The sequence below is a fragment of the Chlorocebus sabaeus genome, chromosome 5 (assembly GCF_047675955.1).
Source record: "Chlorocebus sabaeus isolate Y175 chromosome 5, mChlSab1.0.hap1, whole genome shotgun sequence".
Classification (NCBI taxonomy): domain Eukaryota; kingdom Metazoa; phylum Chordata; class Mammalia; order Primates; family Cercopithecidae; genus Chlorocebus; species Chlorocebus sabaeus.
In genome coordinates this window covers 43,725,659-43,739,256 of record NC_132908.1, presented here as the reverse complement: position 1 = coordinate 43,739,256, position 13,598 = coordinate 43,725,659, and positions in this window count along the sequence as shown.

The window sequence follows — 13,598 nt, the reverse complement described above, 5'->3', positions numbered from 1 at the left end:
GAACCCAGAAGTTCTAGGCTGCAGCGAGCATGATTGTGCCGCTGCCCTTTAGTCTGGGTGATAGAGTAAGAACTTGTCTCAAAAAAAAAAAAAAGAAAAGAAAAAAAATAGTATGTAATTAATCAAATGCCTTGGCTCATGGTCCAGGGTAGTGATTCTAAAGTGTCCAAGGATCACCTGAGCATTTGCTTAAAATGCGGATTCCAGAGTCTTGCCCCACGCTTGCTGGTTCTGAAATTCCAGGGGTGGGTTGGCCCAGGAATGTTCCTGTAATTAGGATTCTGATATGCACTAAAGTTTGAGAAATCCGGGTGCAGGACCATGTGCAGGGTGTGTCTCTTTGGGAAAAATCCAGATCAGGGAGTTCTGAATTCTGATTCCAAATTTGTTAATGATCTCCGGTATGACCTGGAACCAGTGCTATCCCCACCTTGTAGCCTTTGCTTCTTCTGCAGCACTGCCTACACTTCTACCCGACTTCCAGGCACTTGCTCTTCTGAGAAGCTTGAAGATGTTACAGCCTCACCTTCCAATTCAACTGACTCCTTGAGTCACAGCCCCTGCCTCTATTCATTGAGCCTGTTTCCTCACCTGCCGGTAAGAGTGACCACAGTACTTGCCTCAAAGGGTTGCTGAGAAAATTAGAGATGACATTTTAAATTTTTATTTTTCTTATGGATATTTGGATAGATTAGGAAGTCTGAAAGCATCAACACTCTATTGTTTGTGTGTGTGTGTGTGTGTGTGTGTGTGTGTGTGTGTTTTTAGATGCGGTCTCCCTCTGTCACCCAGGCTAAAGTGTAGTGGCATGATCATCTTACTAGATCCTCGAACTCCTGGACTCAAACCATTAACCCTTCTCAGCCTCCCAAGTAGCTGAGTCTACAGCTGCATGCCACCATGCTTGACTGTTGCTAATGGTGGTTATCTTTGAGTGGTGGGATTATTGGTAACTAATTTTTATTTTTGTTTAATGTACTTTCAAAGTTTTAAGAAATTTTTAAAATAATAAATAAAAGTAAATTTTTTTATTTTTTTATTTTTTTGAGGCGGAGTCTTGCTCTGTCGCCCAGGCTGGAGTGCAGTGGCACTATCTCGGCTCACTGCAAGCTCCGCCTCCTGGGTTCATGCCATTCTCCTGCCTCAGCCTCCCGAGTAGCTGGGACTACAGGCGCCTGCCACCACGCCCGGCTAATTTTTTTGTATTTTTAGTAGAGATGGGGTTTCACCGTGTTAGCCAGGATGGTCTCGATCTCCTGACCTCGTGATCCACCCATCTCGGCCTCCCAAAGTGCTGGGATTACAGGCTTGAGCCACCGCGCCCGGCCATAAAAGTAAATTTTAAAAAAGAAACCTAGAATGCTCACATGATCTAGCAATTCCATTTCTGGGTATATCACAAAAGAATTGAAAGCTGAGACTTGGACAGATAGTTATAAACTAATGCTCGTCATGGCATTATTGCAACTGCTAAAAGGTGGAAACAACCCAAATGTCCATTGACAGATGAATGGGTGAACAAAATGTGGTATATATACACAAGAAATATTAATCAGGCCTGATGTGGTGGCTCACACCTGTAATACCAGTACTTTGGGAGGCTAAGGCAGATGGATCATGAGGTCAGGAGCAAGACCAGCCTGGCCAACATGGTGAAACCCCGTCTCTACTAAAAATACAAAAATTAGCCTGGCATGGTAGCGTGTGCCTGTAATCCCAGCTACTTGGGAGGCTGAGGCAGGAGAATTGCTTGAACTCGGGAGGTGGAGGTTGCAGTGAGCCGAGATTGTGCCACTGCACTCCAGCCTGGGTGACAGAGCGAGACTCTGTCTCAAAAAGAAAAGAAAAAGAAATATTAATCAGCATTAAAAAAGAAGGAAATTGGGCCGGGCGCGGTGGCTCAAGCCTGTAATCCCAGCACTTTGGGAGGCCGAGACGGGCGGATCACGAGGTCAGGAGATCGAGACCATCCTGGCTAACTCGGTGAAACCCCGTCTCTACCAAAAAATACAAAAAACTAGCCGGGCGAGGTGGCGGGCGCCTGTAGTCCCAGCTACTCGGGAGGCTGAGGCAGGAGAATGGCGTAAACCCGGGAGGCGGAGCTTGCAGTGAGCTGAGATCCGGCCACTGCACTCCAGCCTGGGCGACAAAGCAAGACTCCGTCTCAAAAAAAAAAAAAAAAAAAAAAAAAAAGAAGGAAATTGTGACACATGCTACAACACAGATGAAACTTAAAGACATTATGTAAAGTGAAATACACCAGATATAAAAGGATAAATATGTATGATTCCACTTACATGAGGTATCCAGAATAGGCAAATCCATAGAGACAGATTTAAATATAGGTTACCAGCCAGGTGTGGTGACTCACGCCTGTAATCCCAGCACTTAGGGAGGACACAGCAGACAGATTGCTTGAGCCCAGGAGTTTGAAATCAGCCTGGGCAAAATAGTAAGGACCTATCTCTACTAAAAACAAAGTAAATAAATGATAAATTAAAATAGAAGTTACCAAGGGCTGGGGGAGGGGTAATGGGGAGTTATTGTTTCTTGTTTTTGTTTTTGTTTTTGTTTTGAGACAGAGTCTCTCTCTGTCACCCAGGCTGGAGTGCAGTGGCACAATCTCGGCTCACTGCAACCTCTGCCTCCTGGGTTCAAGTGATTCTCCTCCCCCAGCCTCCCAAGTAAATGGGACTACAGGTGCATGCCACCACGCCTGGCTAATTTTTTGTATTTTTAGTAGAGATGGGGTTTCACCGTGTTAGCCAGGCTGGTCTTAGAACTCAGGACCTCGTGATCTGCCTGCCTGCCTCCCAGTGCTGGTATTACAGGCGTGAGCAACCTCACCCTGCTGGGAGTTACTGTTTAATGGGTACATAGTTTCAGTTTGCAACATGAAAATGTTCTGGAGATGAACAGTGGTTACGGTTGCACAATAATGTTGATGTATTTAATGCCACTGAACTGTACACCCCCAAACAGTTAAAATAGAAAATTTTATGTACATCTTACCATATTATAATATGAACAAGGATTTCCTGTGCGATGGAAGAGAATTTAAAAAGGGAAAGAGTGTAAATCTTAGAGTGTTTATGTCCTTATTTCAGAGATGGAGACTGAGCAGTTTCTGGGGGTGTTAGAAGGTATTTGGGTATTTGCTTGGAATCTCCCTCCAACTCCTACATTTTAGTCAGCTCTAATCCTTGCCCTTCATGTTTTTCTTTCTAAATGAAGTCCTCCTTTTTTTTTTTTTTTTGGTTGGTTTTTACATAGAGACAAGTTTTTGCCATGTTGCCCAGGCTGGTCTTGAACTCCTGGACTCAAGGGATCCGCCTGCCTTGGCCTCCCAAAATGCCAGGATTACAGGTGTGAGCCACTGCATCCAGCCCTCTTTTTTTTTTTTTTAAGTCAGACTCAAGTTTTTCGGGGATGGTCAAGGAAATTTCGTTGAGATCCTACTTGCTCTGAGTCTCTCTGAAGCAAATCATTGCCTCTAACAAGCAAATATTAGTTTAGGTGAGCTGATAGCCAGGACACATGTATCCCAACGCTCTCACCACGATGTTCAAAGTGGATTAAAGATAATCTTATGATACTAAGCTAAGCTATAAACAAATAAGGGACACATTCTTATATAACTTACAGAGGTTAAAACTGAGTAAAGATATTTTACAAAAGTGGTGTTTACAATTCAGTACTGCATTGATAAAATTTCAAAGCACTGGCAGGCATGTTTCGGCCTTGGCAGTGTACTCAACCAAATCCAGGTGGTTTTGGAGAATGAGGAGAGGCTGGAAGAGCTGTAGAGAATGAGCAATTGTATAAGCTTCATGAGCAAATAAAACCTTTCATTCGGAGGGTGTTTGTTGTTCCATATTCCTTGATTTCTTGCTTTCTGACCTTGCAGGGATCTGAGGACTCTTTTATTTGCGCCATGGAGGACACGCAGAAACAATTTCAGAAACACCCCAAGGAACTAATAGAATCCTTAGCTGCAAACTCAGTGATTTCAGCTGTTGAATGTGCTCAAACACAGACAAAATATTAAGCAATGGCTCAAATCAGTATTTCCAAAAGGTTTATTTATCTAGTTTTCCTAGATATTTTCATAAAGCCACAGATTTTTTCAACTAGAGAAGCTCACAAAATAGTTTTGGGACCTAGAAACAGGAGAAAAAAATAATCTTAACAATACCATAAGTTCTATGCTTTGTAGTTCTCATTTATTCTTTTAGTTTTTTGTTTTTGTTATTTTTGAGACACAGTCTTACTGTGTCGCCCAGGCTAGAGCGCAATGGCACGATCTTAGCTCACTGCAACCTCTGCCTCCTGGATTCAAGTGATTCTCCTGCCTCAGCTTCCTGAGTAGTTGGGATTACAGGTGCTCACCACCATGCCCAGCTAATTTTTGTGTTCTTTCAATAGAGACGGGGTTTCACCATGTTGACCAGGCTGGTCTCGAACTCCTGACCTTCAGTGATCCACCCACCTTGGCCTCCCAAAGTGCTGGGATTATAGGCGTGAGCCACTGCGCCCAGCCTATACTTTTTTTTTTATTTTGAATTCTAGTTTTTTGGTATCTTTTATTTTCTTTTTTCATTTTTTTGTAGATGGAGTCTCGCTCTGTTGCCCAGGCTGGAATGCAGTGGCAGGATCTCAGCTCACTGCAACCTCTGCCTCCCAGGTTCAAGGGATTCTCCTGCCTCAGCCTCCTGAGTAGCCAGGATTACAGGCACACACCACCACATCCAGCTAATTTTTGTATTTTTAGTAGAGACGGGGTTTCACCATGTTGGCCAGGCTGGTCTTGAATTTCTGATCTCATGATCCACCCGCCTCGGCCTCCCAAAGTGCTGGGATTACAGGCGTGAGCCACCGCACCCAGCCTCTTTTTCGTTTTTTTAGAGGTAGCATCTTGCTTTGTTGCCCAGGCTGGAGCAGTGACACGATCCGAGCTCCCTGCAGCCTCAAACTCCTGGGCCCAAGCAATTCTCGCATCTCAGCCTTCTGAGTAGCTGGCACTATATGAGTATGCCACCATACCTGGCTGATTTTTTTAGGTTTAATTTTTAGAGACAGGGTCTTGCCATGTTGCCCAGGTTGGTATCAAACTCCTGGGCTCAAGTGATACTCCCACCTCAGTCTCCTAAAGTGTGAATTCTAGTTCTTTTTCATTCTTCAGAAGAAACAGGCAGAAATATTTACCTAGAGTATTATTTATGATTTGGGTTTAGCACCAGGTAGGCCTGGCACAAAGCTTTCTTTTTTTTTTTTTTTTTTTTTCCTTCAACTTTTATTTTAAGTTCCGGGTACATGTGCAGGATGTGCAGGTTTGTTATATAGGTAAACATGTGCCATGGTGGTTCGCTGCACAGATCAACCCATCACCTAGGTATTAAGCCCAGCATCCATTAGCTATTCCTCCTCATGCTCTCTCTCCACCCCCTCAAAGTGAAGGGGTGGCCTGCCCCTCCACACCTGTGGGCGTTTCTCGTTAGGTGGAACGAGAGACTTGAGAAAAGAAATGAGACACAGAGACAAAGTATAGAGAAAGAAAAAGTGGGCCCAGGGGACCAGGCGCTCAGCATACAGAGGACCCACGCTGGCACCAGTCTCTGAGTTCCCCTAGTATTTATTGATAAATATCTTTACCATCTTAAAGAAAAGGAAGTGGCAGGATAATAGGATCATTACAGGGAGAAAGTCAGCAGTAAGACATATGAATAAAGTTCTCTGTGACATAAATAAGTTTAAGGAAAAGTGCTGTGCCTTGATATGCATATGTAAACATCTCTATAAACCTTTTTAGTGCATAAAGAGCAGCATTGCGCTAGCAAGTCCCGCCTTTCGCCCTAAGGCGGTTTTCGCCTTTCTCGGTAAACAGAACATACAATTGGGTTTTATACCGAGACGTTCCATTGCCCAGGGACGGGCAGGAGACATACTTTTCTCTATCTCAACTGCCAACAACCGCCCAGAGGCCTTCTTTCCTCTTGTACTAGTCCTCCTCAGCACAGATCCTTCACGGGTGTCAGGCTGGGGGACGATCAGGTCTTTCCCTTCCCACGAGGCCATATTTCAGACTATCACATGGGGAGAAACCTTGGACAATACCTAGCTTTCCTAGGCAGAGGTCCCTGCGACCTTGGGCAGTGTGCGTGTCCCTGGGTACTAGAGATTAAGAGAATGGTGATGACTTTTAACCAGCAAGCTGCCTTCAGGTACTTGTTTAACAAAGCACAGCCTGCACAGCCCAAAATCCTTTAAACCTTGAGTCACCATAGCACATGTCTCTTGCAAGGACAAGGTTGGGGGTAGGGTCACAGATTAACAGCATCTCAAATACAGAACAAAATGGAGTCTCTTATGTCTACTTCTTTCTATATAGACACAGTAACAGTCTGATCTTTCTTTCTTTTCCCCACATCAAAGCTTTATTAATAACAATATTATATAACATTTATAGGTAATATTTATTAGACTTTTAAAATAAAATTTCTTTTTTTTTTTTTTTTTTTTTGAGACGGAGTCTCGCTCTGTCGCCCAGGCTGGAGTGCAGTGGCCAGATCTCAGCTCACTGCATCCTCCGCCTCCCGGGTTTAAGCCATTCTCCTGACTCAGCCTCCCGAGTAACTGGGACTACAGGTGCCCACCACCTCACCCAGCTGGTTTTTTGTATTTTTTTAGTAGAGACGGGGTTTCACCGTGTTCGCCAGGATGGTCTCGATCTCCTGACCTCGTGATCCGCCCATCTCGGCCTCCCAAAGTGCTGGGATTACAGGCTTGAGCCACCGCACCCAGCCTAAAATAAAATTTCTTAATGGAAATGGGGTTTTGCCATGTTGCCCAGGCTGGTCTCAAACTCCTGAGCTTTAAGCGATCCTCCTGCCTTGGCCTCCCAAAGTGCTGGGATTGCATACAGGCATTGAGCCACTGCACCTGGCCTTATTGCTTTATTTTATTTTATTTTATTTTATTTTATTTTGAGACAGTCTTGCTCTGTTGCCCAGGCCGATCTTGATCTTGGCTCACTGCAGCCTCCTCCTCCCCAGTTGAAGTGATTTTTTTTTTTTTTTTTTTTTTTTGAGACGGAATCTCACTCTGTCGCCCAGGCTGGAGTGCAGTGGCGCAATCTCGGCTCACTGCAAGCTCTGCCTCCCGGGTTCACACCATTCTCCTGCCTCAGCCTCCCAAGTAGCTGGGACTACAGGCTCCTGCCACGACGCCCGGCTAATTTTTTTGTATTTTCAGTAGAGATGGGGTTTCACCATGTTAGCCAGGACGGTCTCAATCTCCTGACCTCGTGATTCGCCCGTCTTGGCCTCCCAAAGTGCTGGGATTACAGGTGTGAAACACTGCGCCCGGCCTGAAGTGATTCTTGTGTCTCAGCCTCCCAAGTTGCTGGTATTACAGGTACCTGCCACCGCGCCTGGCTAATTTTGGTATTTTTAGCAGAGATGGAGTCTCACCATGTTGGCCAGGTTGGTCTCAAACTCCTGACCTCAAGTGATCCACCCTCCTCGGCCTCCCAAAGTGCTGGGATTATATACAGGTATTGAGCCACCACACCCAGCCTTATTGGACATTTTGAATGTGCTGGATACTGCACCAAGTGCTTTACTGCATCATCTCATAGATGCCTTAGAAGAACCCTATGACATACCACTGTTAGCTCCATTATACAGATAGGAAAACTGATATTCACAGAGGTTGGGCTACTTATTAAGATTACATAGCTAGACTGGGCACAGGGGCTCATGTCTGTAATCCCAGCACTTTGGGAGGCTCGAGCCCAGGAGTTCGAGACCAGCGTGGGCAACATAGAAAGACCTCATCTCTACCAAAACAAAAAAATTAGCCGGACATGGTGGCACACACTTGTGGTCCTAGCTTCTTAGGGGCCTGAGGTGGGAGGATACCCTTGAGCCTGGGAGGCTGAAGCTGCAGTGAGCTGTGATCATGCCACTATACTTCAGCCTGGACAACAGAGCAAATAATAAAAAAAAAAAATCACATAGCTAGGGTGGCAAAGTTAAGACTTGAACTTAGGACTCCATGGGTTCAGTGCGCAGTCCCACAACACTGCCCCTACTTCAGACACCAGCCACAAGTGGGGTCCCCAGGATACCCACACTTCTGCCCAACTGGTTAAAAATTTGGGAGTTCACATGACCTACCCCCCATATTCAGTAATTCACCATAATTACTCACACAACTCGGGAAAGTGCTATAATTATTATTACAGTTTTATTTTAAAGAATAAAACAAGAACAGCCAAAGAGCAAGGCATGGGAGGCTAGGAGGGGCACAGAGCTTCCATGCCCTCTCTTGGGCATGCCACCCTCCCACCACATTCATGTGTTCAGCATCCCGTAAGTATAGTTACAAACAGAAATTATAGTAATACTGGTTTTCATGTTTGTCTGTGTATTTGCCTTTGCTATGGAAATTTATATTTTCATGTGGCTTTGAGTTACTGTCTAGTGCCATCACATTTCAACTTGAAGGATTCCCTTTAGCATTTCTTGTAGGGTGGGTCTAGTGATAACAAATTCCCTCAGCTTTTGTTTATCTAGAAATGTCTATTTTCTCGTTTGTTTTTCTCTTGTATTTTTATTTATTTATTTATTCATTTATTTATTTATTTTTGAGACAAAGTCTCACTCTGTCACCCAGGCTGGAATGCAGTGGTGCGATCTCGGCTCTCCCAAATTCAAGTGATTCTCCTGCTTCAGCCTCCCGATTAGCTGGGATTACAGGCACCTGCGACCACACTTGGGTAATTTTTTGTATTTTCAGCAGAGACAGGGTTCCATCATGTTGTCCAGGCTGGTCCGCCTACCTTGACCTCCTGACCTCAGGTGATCCGCTCACCTTGGCCTCCTAAAGTGCTGGGATTACAGGCGTGAGCCACTGTACCCGGCCAATTATTATTATTACTTTTTAGAGATGGTGTCTTACCATGTTGCCCAAGCTGGTCTTGAACTCCTGGGCTCAAGTAATCCACCTGCCTCAGTCTCCCAAAATACTGGGATTACATGTGTGAGTTACTGTGCCCGGCCTCTCCTTTGTTTTTGAAGAACAGTTTTGCTGGAGGTAGAATTATCAGTGACAGGTTTTCTCTTTCAGCACCTTATATACAATTGTGTGCCATATAACAATGTTTCAGGGACAGAGCACGTATACAATGGTGATCTCATAAGATCATATTTACCATATCATAATACCATATTTTTACTGTGCCTTTTCTTTTTTTTTTTTTTTTTGAGACGGAGTCTTGCTCTGTAGCCCGGGCTGGACTGCAGTGGCCGGATCTCAGCTCACTGCAAGCTCCGCCTCCCGGGTTTACGCCATTCTCCTGCCTCAGCCTCCGGAGTAGCTGGGACTACAGGCGCCCGCCACCTCGCCCGGCTAGTTTTTTGTATTTTTAGTAGAGACGGGGTTTCACCGTGTTAGCCAGGATGGTCTCGATCTCCTGACCTCGTGATCCGCCCGTCTCGGCCTCCCAAAGTGCTGGGATTACAGGCTTGAGCCACTGCGCCCGGCCTTACTGTGCCTTTTCTATGTTTAGATATGTGATATGGTTTGGCTCTGTTTCCCACCCAAATCTTAACTTGAATTGTACTCTCATAATTCCCATATGTTGTGGGAGGGACCTGGTGGGAGATAATTTCAGTCATGGGAGTGGCTTCCCCCACACTGTTCTCATGGTAGTGAATAAGTCTCGCAAGATCTGATGGTTTTATCAGAGGTTTCAGTTTTTGCATCTTTCTCATTTTCTCTTGCTACCGCCATGTAAGAAGTGCCTTTCACCTCCCACTATGGTTCTGAGGCCTCCCCAGTCATGTAGAACTGTAAGTCCAATTAAATTTCTTTTTCTGACTGGGAGCGGTGGCTCATGCCTCTAATCCCAGCACTTTGGGAGGCTGAGGTGGGTGGATCACCTGAGGTCAAAAGATGTAGACCATCCTGGCCAACATGGTGAAACCCCATCTCTACTAAAAACACAAAAATTAGCTGAATGTGGTGGCATGTGCCTGTAGTTCTAGCTACTCGGGAGGCTGAGGCAGTAGAATCGCTTGAACCTGAGAGGTGGAGGTTGCAGTGAGCCAAGATCGCACTACTGCACTCCAGTCTGGTGACAGAGCAACACTCTGTCTCAAAAAAAAAAAAAAAAAACAAAAAATCTTACTTTTCTTCCCAGTCTCAGGTATGTCTTTATCAGCAGCATGAAAATGGACTAATACAGTAAATTGGTACTGTTTCACTTGTCTGTGTGAAGAGACCACAAAACAGGCTTTGTCTGAGCAACCTGGCTGTTTATTTCACCTGGGTGCAGGCGGGCTGAGTCTGAAAAAGGAGTCAGCAAAGGGTAGTGGATTATCATTAGTTCTTATAGGTTTGGGGATAGGCGGTGGAGGTAGGAGCAACATTTTGCTGGCAGGGGGTGGATCTCACAAAGTATATTCTCAAGGGTGGGGAGAATTACAAAGAACCTTCTTAAGGGTGGGGGAGATTTTTTTTTTTTCTTTTTTTTTTGAGATGGAGTCTGGGTCTGTCGCCCAGGCTGGAGTTCAGTGGCCGGATCTCAGCTCACTGCAAGCTCCGCCTCCCGGGTTTACGCCGTTCTCCTGCCTCAGCCTCCCGAGTAGCTGGGACTACAGGCGCCCGCCACCTCGCCCGGCTAGTTTTTTGTATTTTTTAGTAGAGACGGGGTTTCACCGTGTTCGCCAGGATGGTCTCGATCTCCTGACCTCGTGATCCGCCCATCTCGGCCTCCCAAAGTGCTGGGATTACAGGCTTGAGCCACCGCGCCCGGCAGGGTGGGGGAGATTACAAAGTACATTGATCAGTTAGGGTGGGACAGAAACAAATTACAATGGTGGAATGTCATCAGTTAAGGCTATTTTCACTTATTCTGTGGATCTTCAGTTGCTTCAGGCCACCTGGTCACAAGGGATAGCTTGGGCTCAGAGGCCCGACACAAGGCTTAGCTTGGGCTCAGAGGCCTGACAGGTACCAGTAGAGTGGGGCGTTGCTGAAAAGATACCCGAAAATGTGAAAGCAACTTTGGAACTGGGTAACAGGCAGAGGTTGGAATAGTTTGGAGGGGTCAGAAGAAGACAGGAAAATGTGGGAAAGTTTGGAGCTTCCTAGAAACTCGTTGAATGGCTTTGACCGAAAGCCTGATAGCGATATGGACAATAAGGTCCAGGCTAAGGTGGTCTCAGATGGAGATGAGGAACTTGTTGGGAACTGGAGCAAAGGTGACTCTTGTTATGTTTTAGCAAAGAGACTGGCAGCATTTTGCCCCTGCCCTAGAGATTTGTGGAACTTTGAACTCGAGAGAGATGATTTAGGATATCTGGCAGAAGAAATTTCTAAGCAGCAAAGCATTCAAGAAGTGAGATGGGTTCTGTTTTTTTTTTTTTTTTTTTTTTTTTTTTGAGACAGAGTCTGGCTCTGTCGCCCAGGCTGGAGTGCAGTGGCCGGATCTCAGCTCACTGCAAGCTCCGCCTCCCGGGTTCCCGCCATTCTCCTGCCTCAGCCTCCCGAGTAGCTGGGACTACAGGCGCCACCACCGCGCCCGGCTAGTTTTTTTTTTGTATTTTTTAGTAGAGACGGGGTTTCACTGTGTTAGCCAGGATGGTCTCGATCTCCTGACCTCGTGATCTGCCCCTCTCGGCCTCCCAAAGTGCTGGGATTACAGGCTTGAGCCACCGCGCCCGGCCGATGGGTTCTGTTAAAGGCATTCAGTTTTATAGTGGAAGCAGAGCATACAAGTTTGGAAAATTTGCAGCCTGACAATGTGATAGAAAAGAAAAACCCATTTTCTGAGGAGAAATTCAAGCCAGCTGCAGAAATTTGCATAAGTAACTAGGAGCCAAATGTTAACCCCCAAGACAATGAGGAACATGTCTCCAGGGCATGTCAGAGGCCTTCACGGCAGCCCCTCCCATCACAGGCCCAGAGGCCTAGGAGAAAATGGTTTGGTGGGCCAGGCCCAAGGTCCCCATGCTGTGTGCAGCCTAGGGACTTGGTGCCCTGTGTCCCAGTCACTCCAGCTGTGGCTGAAAGGGGCCAACATAGAGTTGGGGCAATGGCTTCAGAGGGTGCAAGCCTCAAGCCTTGGCAGCTTCCACGTGGTGTTGAGCCTGTAGGTGCACAGAAGTCAAGAATTAAGGTTTGGGAACCTCCACCTAGATTTCAGAGGATGTGTGGAAATGCCTGGACATGCAAGCAGAAGTTTGCTGCAGGGGCGGGGTGCTCATGGAGAACCTCTGCTAGAGCAGTGCAGAAGGGAAATGTGGGGTCAGAGCTCCCACACAGAGTCCCTAGTGAAGCACTCCCCAGTGGAGCTGTGAGAACAGGGGCACTGTCCTCCAGATCCCAGAATGGTAGATCCACCAACAGCTTACACCATTCACCTGGAAAAGCTATAGACACTAGACGGCAGCCTATGAAAGCAGCTGGGAAGGAGGCTGTACCCAGCAAAGCCACAGAGGCTGAGCTGCCCAAGACCATGGGAACCTACTTCTTGCATGAGCGTTACCTTGATGTGAGACCTGGAGTCAAAGGAGATCATTTTGGAGCTTTAATATTTGACTGCCCTGATCACGAGGTCAGGAGATCAAGACCACCCTGGCTAACACAGTGAAACCCCGTCTCTACTAAAAATACAAAAAATTAGTCAGATGTGGTGGCGGGCGCCTGTAGTCCCAGCTACTTGGGAGGCTGAGGCAGGAGAATGGCGTGAACCCAGGAGGCAGAGCTTGCAGTGAGCTAGTATCACACCACTGCACTCCAGCCTGTGCTAAAATAAATAAATAAATATATATATATATTTATATATATATATTTATATATATATATTTATATATATATATAGACTGCCCTGCTGGATTTTGGACTTGCATGGGCCCTGTAACCTCTTTGTTTCAGTCAATTTATCCCAGTTGGAATGGGTGTATTTACCCAATACCTGTACCCCCACTGTATCTAGGAAGTAACTAGCTTGCTTTTGATTTTACAAGCTCATAGGCAGAAGGGACTTGCCTTGTCTCAGATGAGATTTTGGACTATGGACTTTTGGGTTAATGCTGAATTGAGGTAAGACTTTGGGGGACTGCTGGGAAGGCATGATTGGTTTTGAAATGTGAGGACATGAGATTTAGAGGGGCCGGGGGTGGAATGATATGGTTTGACTCTGTGCCCCCACCCGAATTTCATCTCGAATTGTACTCTCATAATTCCCATGTGTTGTGTGAGGGACCCAGTGGAAGATAATTTGAATCATGGGGGTGGTTTCCCCAATACTGTTCTCATGGTAGTGAACAAGTCTCACAAGATCTGATGGTTTTATCAGGGATTTCTGCTTTTACATCTTTCTCATTTTCTCTTGCCACCACCATGTAAGAAGTGCCTTTTGCCCTCCACCATGATTCTGAGGCCTCCCATGTGGAACTGTAAGTCCAAGTAAACCTCTTTTTCTTCCCAGTCTTGGGTATGTCTTTATCACCAGCATGAAAATGGACTAATACAATATGTTTAGATATACACATATTTGACACTGTGTTGCAATTGCCTAAAATATTCAG